This window comes from Furipterus horrens, unplaced genomic scaffold (assembly GCF_987537825.1).
Source record: "Furipterus horrens unplaced genomic scaffold, mFurHor1.1.pri manual_scaffold_5, whole genome shotgun sequence".
Taxonomy (NCBI): Eukaryota; Metazoa; Chordata; class Mammalia; order Chiroptera; family Furipteridae; genus Furipterus; species Furipterus horrens.
The window spans coordinates 190862207-190876751 of record NW_028327175.1 but is presented as its reverse complement, the minus strand read 5'-3'; positions in this window follow the sequence as shown (position 1 = coordinate 190876751).

Sequence of the window (14545 nt, the reverse complement as noted above, 5' to 3'; positions counted from 1 at the left end):
TTTCCCTAAGACAAATGGTGTTGACTATTTTTTTTTACTAACCTTTTGAAAGAGGACACTTTACAAAACACTCAGTTAAATGCTTGTTCTAAAATGTATTATTTAAACTGAAGCAAAATTGTCAGTTTTATAGACATCGGCCTAGATTTGCTAGAAGATGATGATGTTTAATAATGACAAGCCTACAGTTTTAGTCCAGTGAGAATTATTTGAGTTGAAAACAAGATAAATTTATCAATGCATAGCAGCATGCAGGTGTCATGAAGTGGTTATATGCAGTGCAGATAAGACAGACTTACTGCCTCCACTTGCAGAAGGAAGCCAAGTGATCTTTATAAGTTGGAAAGGAAGACTTGAGATAGGAAGGTTTCGAATATCAGGGTAGGTAACATCAGCTGACCTTGAATAAGCAGTGTCATTTATAAAAGTGGCCCACAATGGTCATGTGAACATGTAAATGTAAATCATTATTCTGTTTTTAAACTTTAAACTTGCAGCTTGCTATTTGAGATCTTTTTGGAAAGCTAGATAATAAAATAAATAACTTACTTGGTCCCCTTTAGCCCTAAACCCTATTATTATATATTTCCTGGTGAACATCAAGTTCTTTAAAAGTGCATAATAAAAGCATAGTGTTTTAAACAACTCAGCTATTCACATGTCATGAGAATAAATAATCTTTTTGTTTCAAAGCTGTTTACTTTTATATAAGAACTCTATACTTATTCCAGGTTGTGTCCTAGTAATTTATTCATATGTATTAAAATTTTAAACATGTTTCTGACAAAGAGCAGGTGAGATAAGTCAGGAGTCATTAGAAGGTCAGCATAAAGTTGTTTTCTTTTTTATCACCGTTGAAAATCCCTGGACAAGAGGAGAGAGGTGGGTTTGGTTACATTACCCTTGCTTTGCCAAATAAACAGTTAAGGAAAATGTTAAATACCCTTTTGCTTCCTGTCTGCGTCCAGGCTAGGAATGGTGGTTGATGTTAACTGTCTAGTCTTTTCCACTGCTTGATACTTAATGGTAGAAGCTGGAAATCGTTTTTTAATGCATAGTAGGAACAAGTTTATTTGAATCCTCTTTGGGTAACTTAGTTTGTTCATTCAGGGAACATTTACTAGATGCTAATTATGTGTAAGACACTCTGCTGGGCAGAGGAAGGGGCTTGGATTCCTTACGGAAGTCTTCAGAGACCAGGTGTCGTCAGACTAAAGGGACCTGTTTGCCTGCACACATCAAAGCCCCATCTAGTGCAGAGAGGAGTAGAGGGAGACCGGTAAAGTAACTTGGACTGGAGGGTTATGGATTCCTGGTGCTCATTCATGTGAAGTCAGTCAGTGAGCAGTTGGATCTCCAGGGCTGCCAGGGCTTGGCCAGGAATAGGTCTGAGAGTCGCCAGCATAAAAATGGTACCTTTAGTCAGAGAGGGGATAATATTCCATTAGATATATACGTTGGGTGGGAGGAGAAGATAGAACAGAGCCTCCCAGTAACTCCCAGATTAAAGGACAGAGGCCATGTCGGAGAGTAAATAGGAACCAGAGAGGAAAGGGGAAATTGGGTGTCACAAGAGAAGGGACAGTCAGCATTGAGGAATGCTGCCAATGAGCTTGAAGATCAGGTCTGAAAATGCCTGTGTATTTAGAACAAAGAGGTTGTTAGTGACAATCGCCTGGGGAGTTTTAGAATATACAGCAAAATTAACGAGATTGTGCACCATTTTCTTGTGTTCAGGAGACTGATGGAGTGATCTGTGACCTTTCCTTCCTCCTTAGTTTTCCCCCCTTTAATTTTAATGCATCTCTGAACTTGTATCCACTACTAAATTGTCACCTTCTTATCAAAGTTCCAATGACTAGCTTGGCAGTGGGGAGGTTTTTCCACTTGGTCACATTCGTAATCAGTGTCTTATCAGTGAGCTGACAGGGACGTGTGTATGCTGGCCCATCATGTGGCTCCCTCAAAACCAGTCCTTCACACACTTGGCTGTCCCTGCCTTCTGATCACATCCACAGTTCCTGTGCATCTTGTGCATCTTTCCCAGAATGAAGACACACACACACAGACCCAGAGAAGGATAATTGCGTTTATAACTAAGAATTAAGCTGCTGTCAAGTTCTTGATCATTGATTGACATTTGGATTGTGTAGTTTTCCAAATGTTCTTGCCGTCTTTCTTCCCTCAGGCCATCAATTCTCTTTTTATCACAGCTCCATAATATTATTACTTTTTTTTTCTAATTAACCAACCTGGTTTCTTGCTTCTACTCATGATTTTCTCTTTATAATAACTCTTGGGAGCAGCCAGTGATCTGGCAGATGGCACAGGGAAGTTAAGGGCCTGGTGTTTTGTGGTGGCATGTACTGTGTTGAGACAACATGTTTCTAATTGTTTACCCCCTGTTTTGTCATCAAAATGTTCATTCAAAAAACATTCTACTGAGCACCTTCTGGGTGGCAGGCATCAAGTATGTGCTGTAGATTTCAATAGCAAATACAGGTCTTAGCAGCTCTTCAATGTCTGAATGAATGAGACCTCAGGCAGCCACTGACCCTGATAGTTTTGGGGAGCATATGAGACATCACAGTTGGAAACTCCTAGAGATAAAGCCAAGTCAGCATTCCACAGGGGAATGATGGTCCCTCACAGCAGCCCGGACAGGAGCAGATAAAATGATGGATGGCAGGTCTTGAGTAGCTTTTAGAGATGAACATAAGTGGGTAAAGCACCTTCACTCCCCAGCATGGCTCTTTGATGATGAAAACCTTTTGGTTCGAATGGCCACCAACCAAAGAAAGGGGAATTTTTCCAGCTCCCATTGAACGTGGTGAAATTAGCCAAGTGAGCTGGGAACACTAACACCATTTTGTGATGATCGGAGGGGTTGGAGGTTAGCTCTGCAAAAGGCCCTTGGTAGCATCATCATACATACAACTTGTAAGTGATTTCGAACTCTTCGAGAGGAGATCTTGCTGATCCAGCGGGTGTAGTAATGAAAACCTTTGGCTTAGTTTCCAGAGACTATAATTTAGACCTTTTTTCTGCCAACTAATTCTGTGACCTTGGCCAAATTAATTCACTTCCCTGAATTACTGAAATAGGTCTGTTTCCTCTACTGGAACCAGAGAGCTGATTGATCTCTAGGCCATGCCTCTACTATGAGTCTGTTAGCTCAGTTGCTTTTTTATTTTCTTTTTCAGAGTGTTTCATACGTTTGCAGGACTTGGACAGGATTGTTTTGGTCAAGCTACTTATCACAATGCACATGTTCTACAATATTAAAATACATTGGATGAGAAAAGGTTCTGAGCCAATTCGTTTCGTTTATTCGTTGTATTTTTTCTTGGCTATAAATAGCAGAACTTCCTCCAACTTAGGTTTGAGGTCTTGGAAGTAGAGCAATGGGAGAATCAGTCCCTTATAGTGGTATTAACTAAAATGGTAGTGTTAACTCTCAAACGGGGCCAGGGGGCAGTAGCAACAGAATAGCCTGTCCATAGTAATGAGAGTAAGTGTAGCACATTCATTCTCTAGCATTCTCAGGGTACAGTGAACAGAACAACTCCACAGATGCAGGGGACTCGTTTTCATAAGGTGTTGATGCCAATTGGTAAGACCTATATGTTACATCAGTTACCAAGGAATGCTTTGCAGCTCAGTACTGCAGTTCCCAGAGTCAGCCTAGTGATGTGCTCCATTGGGTAGGCTTTGGCAGATCTGTGGAACCTCTTTGCTGATTCCATTGGCTGATAATACACTTCAATATTTGCTCCTCCCCTGCACCTAGAATAAATTGGCAGTCCAAGAGGCATGAACGAAAAGGAAGCATTTGAAAGTTTGAAGTGGCTTTGGGGAGAATTGGAAGTGAAACATATAAAATGTTGAGTGACCTTGAGTAAGAACTGCCCACTTCCTGCATCCCATTCCTGTCCCTGTGCTTGGGATTCCCTCTTCAGGCTTATCATAGCCAGGTTCCCACATGGAAGATGAAGTCCCTATTTGGCAAGGCAAGACACAGAGAGGTCTGGTCCCTAATGGGAACACAGGAGGACAGAGCTGTTAGGTTTTTGGCAAAAAACAGCTTTTCACCTGAAAAACATTTCTCCAAGGAGGACATACAGAGGGTCCATAGGCATATGAAAGGATGCTCAACATCACTAGCCATCAGAGATGCAAATTAAAACCACAATGAGATGCCACCTCACACCAGACAGAATGGCCGTCATCAACAAATCAACAAACAACAAGTGCTGGCGAGGATGTGGAGAAACGGGAACCCTGGTGCACCATTGATGGGAATGCAGACTGGTGCAGCCACTGTGGAGAACAGTATGGAATTTCCTCAAAAAACTAGAAATGGAACTACCTTTTGAACCAGTGATTCCACTGCTAGCATTATACCCCAAGAGCCTGAAACCCCAATTCAAAAGAACTTATGCATCACTATGTTCATAGCAGCACTGGTTACAATAGCCAAGTGCTGGAAACAACCTAAGTGCCCATCTGTAGATGAGTGGATCAAAAAACTGTGGTACATTTACACAATGGAATACTGTGTAGCAGAAAGAAGGAACTCCTGCCATTTGCGATAACATGGATGGAACTAGAGAGAATTGTGCTTAGGAAAATAAGCCAGGCAGTGAAAGAAAAAGACCATATGATATCACCTAATATAGGAGACTAATGAACAACACAAACAAATGAGCAAAATTGAACCAGAGGCATGTAAACAAGGAGCAGAGTAACAGTTACCAGCAGGGAGGGCAGGAGGGAGAGAAGAGGGGTAAGTAAGGGAAGGGTCTAGTCAAGGAGCCTGTATAAATGACTCATGGACATGGACAACGGGGAGGGGCTGACTGTGGGAGAAGGGGTGGGCTGGGTGAGGGGGAGCAATGGGGGGAAAAGTGGGACAACTGTAATAGAACAACAATAAATCAAAAATTTAAAAATAGAACAGCTTTTCAAAGTTCCATTCTCTTTTTCTGGATGATTCTCTGAAGACAAGCTCTTCAGCCACCAGGAAGACGGATGCAAACCCACCAACCAACCGCCAGGATACAAACCCCACTGTTAATCCTTCATCTGTTTTTGCAGCTTCTTTCTGCTCACTGCCAACAGCTAAATGCTCAAAAGATACTAAGCATGTCCCTCTGTTTATTGCTAAAGGGGTCCATGGAGACATTTTTCATCATTTCCTGGCTTGGTGAGAGGATGTTGTTAACCAACTGCCATTTTACTGGTCAGATTACAGTGTCAAGGCTAACAGGGCAGCTGGTTTGCTTCACTGATAAAAGAATGAAAGACCTTGCTTGTAAATAGCTTTGTCTGTGTTAGCTAACTCTTAAATTACGCGTGCTACCCTCACATTCCCCAACTACTACTTCAAAAGCTCTGCTCCATTCCTAGGCGGGGAGTTACTCCTGGTGACTAATCTTGACAATCAGTTCCTGGAAGTTTCCATTGGGGCAGTTGGCTTTGAACTTGGTGGACAAGGGGACTCTGTGGAATGTTGTATGGTTGCCTGTTCCTGGTAATGTTGGAGGGGGTGTTTGTGTACAGTGGGGGAGGGGGTGGATACTCCTCTTCTTGGGATCTGAGCAATGCACGCCACTTCACCTCACGCCTACCATAACCATCTTAAAAATAAGAAAGGTAATCTATTCCCAGCCAATGCCAAGACTGGAGACAACGTAGCCTCTTGGCTTCCTGAAGTTCAGAATCTCACTTCTTAAATTCTGCTAACAGTTGATACTTACCTATTTCATCTTCTTAAAAATAGTCATCTGACAACATTTTATCAGCTTCTGGAAAGGAGGTTAGATAGTAGAGTAAAAAAGAATATAGTGCCTAAATGAACCAAAAAAGGTGGGAGGGGCGGGAGGGGGGGAGACTTAGAGAACAGGAAGGAGAAGGAGGAGGAAAAGGAGGCAATCAGATGATGAAATGAGGTCATTTTTTTAAACAAAACATTTGCCTTTATCTCTTATGAAGGCATCAGAAACTTCCAGCTGCAGAATGTTCAGTTCACTCACAGAAAGGCTTTTTAACTCTTCTTCATGGGTATCTTTCTGAGACAGAAGCTTAATAAGTAGTTGAGAATAGCTAAAACAGCTCTTCATTCTAGGCCTTCTCAAAGCATGACCTGTGGGTCTAGTTTTAAAAAATAATAATAGGCAAATTCCTGGACCAACATCAGGATCTCCAGGACTGGGGTCTGGAAATTTCCAGTCTGCAGGTTTTCTTTGCTTTTGTGTTTAAAGAGAAAAGCCACAGGTGACTTTTAAAGCCAACAAAAATTTGTGCATCACTACTTGAATCCATGGAACTCTGAGCTCTGTTTTTCTCCCTGTAGAAGATAAAATTTAACAGTTTCTTAGCACTTGAATCATCAGCCAAGAGATGTGGGTGTTGCTTAGCTCCCGGCATCCTGCACATTAAAGAAATACATGTGTACAAATATTGAAAGAGAAAACAGTTGCTGCGTGGCCTTGATGCACAGTCAGATATCGTAAAAGATACCAGCATAATAGGTCATGAAAAAAAATTAGGAAGCCCATCTGCTGGTAAAAGAGTATAAGTATGTATAAGGGAAAAGATGTCATATCTGGAAGCAAAGTTTGAAAAAGGAAGTGGCTTTGGTAGGGATCTCTCAGCAGACCGCATTGCAGTGAATTTCCAGCATGAGCTGCCTTCCCTCCACACTGGAAGCGCCCTTCTCTGCCTTGTGGAGGGCACTTCTAATAGAACTATAATCTGGGGCGGAAAAACGCTGGGATCTCATGCCTAGCCAGGGGGCTGGCTTATCCCCAGAACACAAGCCCACGCTGCTGGGTTTTCTTTGCTGTGGGTTCCGTGTGCAGGAGCTTTCAGAATGTGATCGTAAATGATCCACAGAGGGAAGAGAATAAGCATGATCGAGAGGGGACATTCCGGCTAATGGTATAGCGAAAGGCCAAACATTGGGTGCACCCGAAAGTCTGGTATTTGAGAACAACCCAAGGCACAAACAAGTGACCGAACAACCGAAAAAGCCCCTATGCTTTCCATTTTATAAGGTACAATGGCCCATCCGCTAAATTTTTTCTTCATAGACAGGAGTGGAAGGAAGAAATTCCCATATATATTTAAACTTAAACCCAGCTAAATCTATCAAAAAAATAGGATTGTTTTAAATAAACGATGAGATTGAAGAGTGAACATTTCCACAAGGAAACAGTCAGTGATAGTTTATTTTTGGTATCCGGAATTAAGGTTTTTGGGTGATCAATAATCCACTTTGAGTGGATTAAATGAACATTTTGCGGAGGGATGAATTGGATGGAAAACGACTCTAGTTTTGTTCTTTTTAATTTATAAAGACTGATGTTGCTAGATGAGGGAATTTTCCATTTTTACTCAATCCTAATCGGTTTTGACAGATAATGCTTCCCTGGTGAATCCACGTCCTTTTTGTTTTTCTGACGAGGTGACCAGCTGGCAAAGGTAGAGGAAGGAAAAGCTGGTGAGGAGGAGGGAACAGCAGGACGAACAACTTGCTCTGGGGAAGAACTGAGAGCATCTGAGGTGCTGCAAGGAAACCAGTGTGGTTGGAACGTGGGGAGCCCTGGGGACAGTGGCTGTGCTGGCCTGGCTGACCATGGCAAGGTCATTGGCTTTTATGCTGAGGGCGATGGGACGCTGTCAGGGGGCTCTGGGAGTGACCCGATTCACGCCTTCAAGGCAAGAATTTGTTTCTCAAAAGCAAAGAGAGAATAAGAGGGAAATATAATAGTCCATGTTTGTTGTTGATTTGATTTTTTGGGGGTTAGTCAACTAAAATTAATTGATTAGACATAGTATTATTGTTACTATTATTTTAATTCTCACCCAAGGACTTTTTTGTTGTTGTTGTTGTTGTTTTTCATGCTTTTATAGAGAGAGGAAGGGAGAAAGAAGCATTGATTGGTTGCCTCCCATAGATGCCTAGACCGGGACTGGCTCCTGGACTGGAGATTATACCCATCTAGACTGGGAGTCACACACACACACATGCCCAGTCTGGCAATTAAATCCACAACCTAGGTATGCACCCTGACTGGGAATTGAACCCCAAATCTTTTGGTTATGGGATGACACTCTAACCAATTGAGTCACACCAGCCAGGGATAGACTTGCTATTATTTAAAAATAAATACTTAAAATAATTGCCACACTTTGAGGATAATTAAACATGTAGTCAGCAACTAGCACAGGACTCCAGCTCATAATAGATGCTTAATAATTTCTTATTGCTAATGCTGATCACTCTGACTTCAGTCTGGGAAGGAAATGTACAGATAATGAGTATAGATCAATGATATCTGTAAAACAATATCAAAGGGAATACAAAAGGACACTGTGAACTATGATGAATGGAAACGAGAGAAATTTTGTTATAAAATACCTACTGAATATCAGAGCTCTAAGCTACATATATGAAATCACTGCTTAGGATTTGTAATAGTCTTCACTACATAAGCTTTTTATTCATTCATTTATTATTTTCTTATGTTATTAGGCTCTGATAGGATTTCTGATCATTCATAACTTTAGTATTTTGAAAAAAATTCATTCTATTTCCAAATATCCTCATTTCCCTCCCCCTCTTCTTGTCATTGTTATTTGGTTGGCCAAAAAGCCTGTTATATTTATTCTGTATGATGGCTCTAGTAGTGCTTAGTTGTCTTTAACTTCATTCAAAATAACTGTGTTAGATTGTATTGTGACAGCTGTCACATCAGTGCGCATTTTAAAAAAAACTTTTCAAAATTAGTGAGTTTTTGTGCAGCCATTTTAATATTGAAGATGGAAGAAGATATGCAAGATTTTTGGCGTTTTATGTTTGATTATTTCAAGACAGGTAAAAATGCAACTGAAATGCAAAAGATAAAAATGAAAAAGATCCATGCAGTGTACAGAGAAGGTGCTGTACTGATGGAACATGTCAAAAGTGGTTTGCAAACTTTCTTAGTAATGTTGACATTTTGGCCAAATCTTAGCCGTGTTGCATTGGAAGATGTTTAGCAGCAGCCCTGGCCTCTACTCACTAGAAGTCAATACCAGGAGGCAGCCGACATACTCAAAGTATCCATTTCAAGGAAGTTATTGAAATAAAAAGTATGTCTTTTACTTTATGGAAAAAACAACATAATGGACTTTTTAGCCAACCCAACACATTTGTCCTAGTTTGGAAATCAGTCAGCTCATCAGTATTTACAAGGCCACCTTTTCCCCTCCACACTCTCAAATAAAATTGTTGACACACAGGAACCTAGAAAAAGTTAAATAAAAATTTTCCCTATAGGTTGGACCCTAATGTATCCAGTATTAAACTGACCTTGGAGAGTAACACTAAAGGACGTGATTTCAATGCTATATTATCTTGAAAGGATTAGAGATGAGCCACAGGCACGCTAAGGTCCTTTAATAATCCATTTTGGTTCATCATCCAAGAACTTATTTAAAGCTTTTATGAGCTGTACCTCCTGGAGGGGTGAGGAATTTCTTGATATTGTAGGCATTTGGAAATTCATTTTTTTTTAATTCATCTTGTTCACATTACACTTTCAAAATGTCACTAGTGTGCTCCTCTTTGCCTCCTCTAAGCTTGGTGGCTTTGAACACTCTCTTCCAGTGGGACATAACAAGGACAGGGAGAACAATGCTCTTCTGTCCTCTTAGAAGAGGGGCTGATGAGGAGCAGACACAGGAGAAGGGGCCCGACCCAGACACAGTCAAAAAGAAGCCCCTGATTATTAACTGAGGTCTGACCTCCTTGGAAAGAGAACTTGAGAGGCTTGGGAGTCAGACAACCTGGGTTGGAATCCTTGCCCCTTCCTAGCACATTATTTAACCTCTCCAAGCCTCAGTTCCTTCTTCTTTATAGGAGGCTCATAATTAGCCCTCACTTTATGGGGTCATTTGTCTAATAAGTGAGAAGATGCATATAGGCTGGGTGCTCTGATACACCCCGACTCTTCCGGTACGGAATGTCATCTCCACACTGTCATCTCAAGGAATCCTGACCTGGCAGCCCCCCAGGCCCTTCAGATGCAGCTCTGCCCTTTCTCCAATGGGTCCTGGAATGTGGCGATTGGAATTGCCTGAAAGATTCCAAGTACATTAGAGTTTGTACAGTCGAGTTTGCACATCCCTTCCTGAGGACCCTTTATATTTTGCTAGCATTTGTTTTTAGCTGCATGTTTTTCCTCAAATTCTCCGAAAACTCCAATGACCACTTTTCAGTCGTCTCAGTGATACTTAGATTCCATAATTATTTAAGCATGGCGTCCTCATTCTCTTGCCCACATTGAAACTTTTCTATTTCTGTTCTGGCCACTGTCTCAAAACTCAGTGAGCTCTTCTGCTATTTATCCTTATTAGCTTGGCATTCCACTTCTGGGAAAACGTAGCATGATGTACAAACTCAGAGAGTTCATGTCTGGATCATTTATAAAAATTTAGGACTAATTCTGGCATACATGTCTGGGATGTCATTAATATTTGCAATTTTGTATTTGGAGAAGAATCATCCATTTATCCCCAATCTTTGCCTGAGTTCCCAGTTCTTCTGGTCTGGATTTATTTATTAACATGTACCTCAGCTAATTTGCATGTTAGCTTTAGGTGACCATTCTTTCTGAATCTGAGATTTGGCTTTTTGCACAGTTAGCTTTTGATTCCTAAGACCCACATTGGAGGTAATTGCAATCCCCAGATTGGAGAGAAGAAGTCTTTGCTGAGCCTCAGGAACACAGACATGTTGGCTGTTATGCCAACTCTGCTTAGCGAGGCATTATGCCAACGCACACGCGCTGGGTCTTCACGGGGGGATATGAATTACAGTTCTAATGGTTTGATTGTCTTTACTAACCCCAGAGCGTTCTGGTCATGAATCAAGTAACATAGCTGAAATTGTTGTTTAACTTTGTAAACTTCACATGCCAGAATGCCTGAAATCACTACATTACACAGGGATTACTCACAAAGCAGTCCTGCTGTTCTGTGTTTCGTCGGTCTTTGAAATATTAATCATGTGTGGATTTGAGTCCAATCGAAGATACATGCCTCCTATGTATCTTAGCACGAGAAAACAGTGAGGGGACTTCAATTTTATAGCAAGTTGGGGCTTTCCTGTGATGAAAGGAAAATGTGTGGCAATTCTGTGTCTTAAAAGCCAAGACCGAATTCTGTAACATTCTTGGTACTGTTTTGTTCTGACTCCAAATTCCAGCAGGACAAATGAAAGCCAAGCCTTTCTTGGATTAACAGAAACGATGGGCAGTAATCCTCCTCTTGCTTCTCTAACACTTTCTTATTTACAAACCCATGTCCCACTCGTCTCAGCAGCTCGAGTTCAGACCGATGTGCAGATGTCCTGAGAGCCTTTCCTCAGAGCTGTGGTGAAAGTTTGTTCTCTTTCGAGAACCAGGTTTGGACAAACTCAGAAAGCTCCTGGTGGCCGGTTGGGTTAGAAGAACATTCTAATTTTTGTCCATATTTTTAAATCCCCCCAAATGCCACCACTTCTGCTTTCCTGTGTTCTCCTCAGATGTGTAACCTCGTGTCCTTTTAGAATCGGGGACCCGCAGGGCACTGTGGGGCATAGAATGACCCCACACCTCTTACTCCTCAGTGGCAGCCTTTCAAACCACCGGGTCTTCTATGAGCTGTGTAATGCTTCTTATCATTCATCCCGTGAATCTGGAAGTTAGGAGTCCTAGGTTCAAGTTCTCATTTTGTTACCTGGGTGTGTCTTTTGAATCTCTGGGGTCTTTCAACCTCACTATGTAGACACGAGTGTTAGGTCAGGTGGTCTTCCAGCCCCAGCCTGCCATGTCTTATGCAGAAGCTTTGAGTGTCTCCTCTGAATGAAACAAGTACAGGAGACCGTGAGGAGGGACGCAGAACAGCAGTCCTGGTCCTGCCCTTCGGTCACAACAGTGCAGCGAAGGAGTGAACTCATAGAAACAAGAGCTGTGTGTTACGTGCCCTAGCAGCTGACTGCCGAGGCTCAGAATTGTGATCGCAAAGCTTGAAAAACAATACTCAATATAGTTTGTAAACAAATCTGTTATTTCTTGGAAGGCCAAATATCACCAACAGTCTTTTGCAATTTGTTGGAGTAGGGACAGACAGCTATAAATTATGGATATTTACATAGATGAAATACAATACTCTAAAGGGATTAGACTGCATCTCAGTAAAAATGAAATGTCCAGTTACTATCCTGTAAATTTAATTCCAACCAGAATCTTTACTAAGCCTCTTAGGGCAGGAGAATGCAGAGATATAAACATTTTAAAACTTGGCTACTCTCAAGAAGCCAGCAGTCTTTTCCTTTGCTGAGAAGAGAATGTCCTGTTTTAGTCAGAGTTCAGTAATTGTAATTGAACTATAACTCTTTATTGGCCAGTTCTTGAGACACCAAGAAAGAGCCAAGGCACGTACAGGTGTTCAGAACAATGGCTACGTTTTGGGGGAATATTCGTAACCATACTCGAACACGAGTTGGGGTCTTCATTAGACCACAGCCCTTAGTATAGTGCTCTGTACATGGGAGCCCCCACAGAACGGTGGCTGAGGGATGGACTTGGAATTCCAATATATCCGAAAGCCAACTTTATTTTTATTTTTTTGCAGTGAAAACATTTTTATTTTTATTTATTTATTTTTTAATTGAATTTATTGGGAGTGACACTGGTTACTAAAAAAAAGTATGTAGGTTTCAAGTGTACAATTCTATAATACATCTCCTGTAGATTGTATTGTGTGTTCACCACCCAAAGTCAAGTCTCCTTCTGTCACCATTTATCCCCCCCCCCCCCTTTACCCTCTTCTACCTCCTCTCACCCCCTTTCCATCTGGTAATCACCTTATTGTTGTCTGTGTCTGTGTGTTGTTTGTTTTGTTTTGTTTGGCTTAATCCCTTCACCTTCATCGACCAGCTCCCCAACACCCCTTCCCTCTTGACAGCTGTCAATCTGTGTTTTGTATCTGCGAATCTCTTTCTATTTTTTTTTTGGTTGATTATTTTGTTCATTACATTTCACATATAAGTAAAAGCATATGGCACTCATCTTCTTCTGACTGGCTTATTTCACTTAGCATAATACTGTCCAGCTTCATCCAGGCTGTCGCAAAAGGTAAGATGCTTTCATTTTCCACAGCCGAGTAGTATTCCATTAGGTAAACATACCACAGCTCTTTTGTCCACTCATCCACTGATGGGCACCTGGGCTGCTTCCAAATCTTGGCTATTAACTCATTGCTATGGCTATGGCTTCATGTACTATGTTGAATAAGACTGGTGAAAGCAGATATCCCTGTCTTATTCCTGATCTTAAGGGAAACACTTTTAGTTTTTGCCCATTAACATTGGCTGTGCATTTGTCATATAGGATATTACGTTCAGGTAAATTCCCTCTATTCCCACTCTGTTGAGAATTTTTTATCACAAATGGGTGCTGGATTTTATCAAGCTTTTTCTGTATCTATTGATATGATCTTGTGATTTTTATCCTTCATTTTGTTTATGTGGTGTACATTTATTGACCTATGGATAGTGTACCAACCTTGCATTCCTGGAATAAATCCCACTTAATTATGATATATGATCTTTTTAATGTATTTCTGGATCCAGTTTGCTAGTATTCTTTTTGAGGATTTCAGCATGTCTGTTCATCAGGGATATAGGCCTATAATTTTCTTTCTTTGTAGTGTCTTTATCTGGTTTTGGAATCAGGATAATGCTTGCCTCATAAAATGAGCTTGGGAGTCTTCCCTCTTCTTGAATTTTTTTGGAATGGTTTGAGAAAGATAGGTGTTAGTTCTTCTAGGAATGTTTGGAAAAATTCACCCATGAAGTCATCTGGTCCAGGACTTTTGTTCGTTAGGGTTTTTTGGATTACTGCTTCAATTTCATTAGTTGTAATCTGTTTATTCAGATTTTGTGATTCTTTCTGATTCAGTTTTGGATGACTGTATTTTTCTAGGAATTCATCCATTTCGTCCAGATTGTCCAATTTGTTGGCATAAGTTGTTTGTAATATTTCCTTACACTCATTTGTATTTTTTTGTTGTCAGTTACTTCTCCACCTTCACTTCTGGTTTTATTTATTTAGGTCCTTTCTCTTTTTTTCTTGATGCATCTGGTTAAAGGTTTGTCAATCTTGTTTATCTTTTCAAAGAACAAGCTCTTGGTTACCTTGATTTTGTATTTTTTGTCTTTATTTTGTTTATTTCTATTCTGTTATTTCCTTTCTTCTACGCACTTTGGGCTTTGCAGAGGGTGAGGCTATTGCTTTCCCTCAGGCTGAAGCCTTAAGGAGGAGCATGACTCACCGAAGAAAGATGGAGTCTGCAATATGGGCGAATGATTCAGCACAGGGGTCCTGGCAGCTCACCTTCCAGCTCTCTCCCCAGAGTCACAAACCTGACTCTCTTCAAGCCCTCCCTCTGCCAGAGGCCAGCGTGAGTGGCTGTGAATGAGATTTCTGTGCATTGGCCCTTGAAGAGGGTGTTT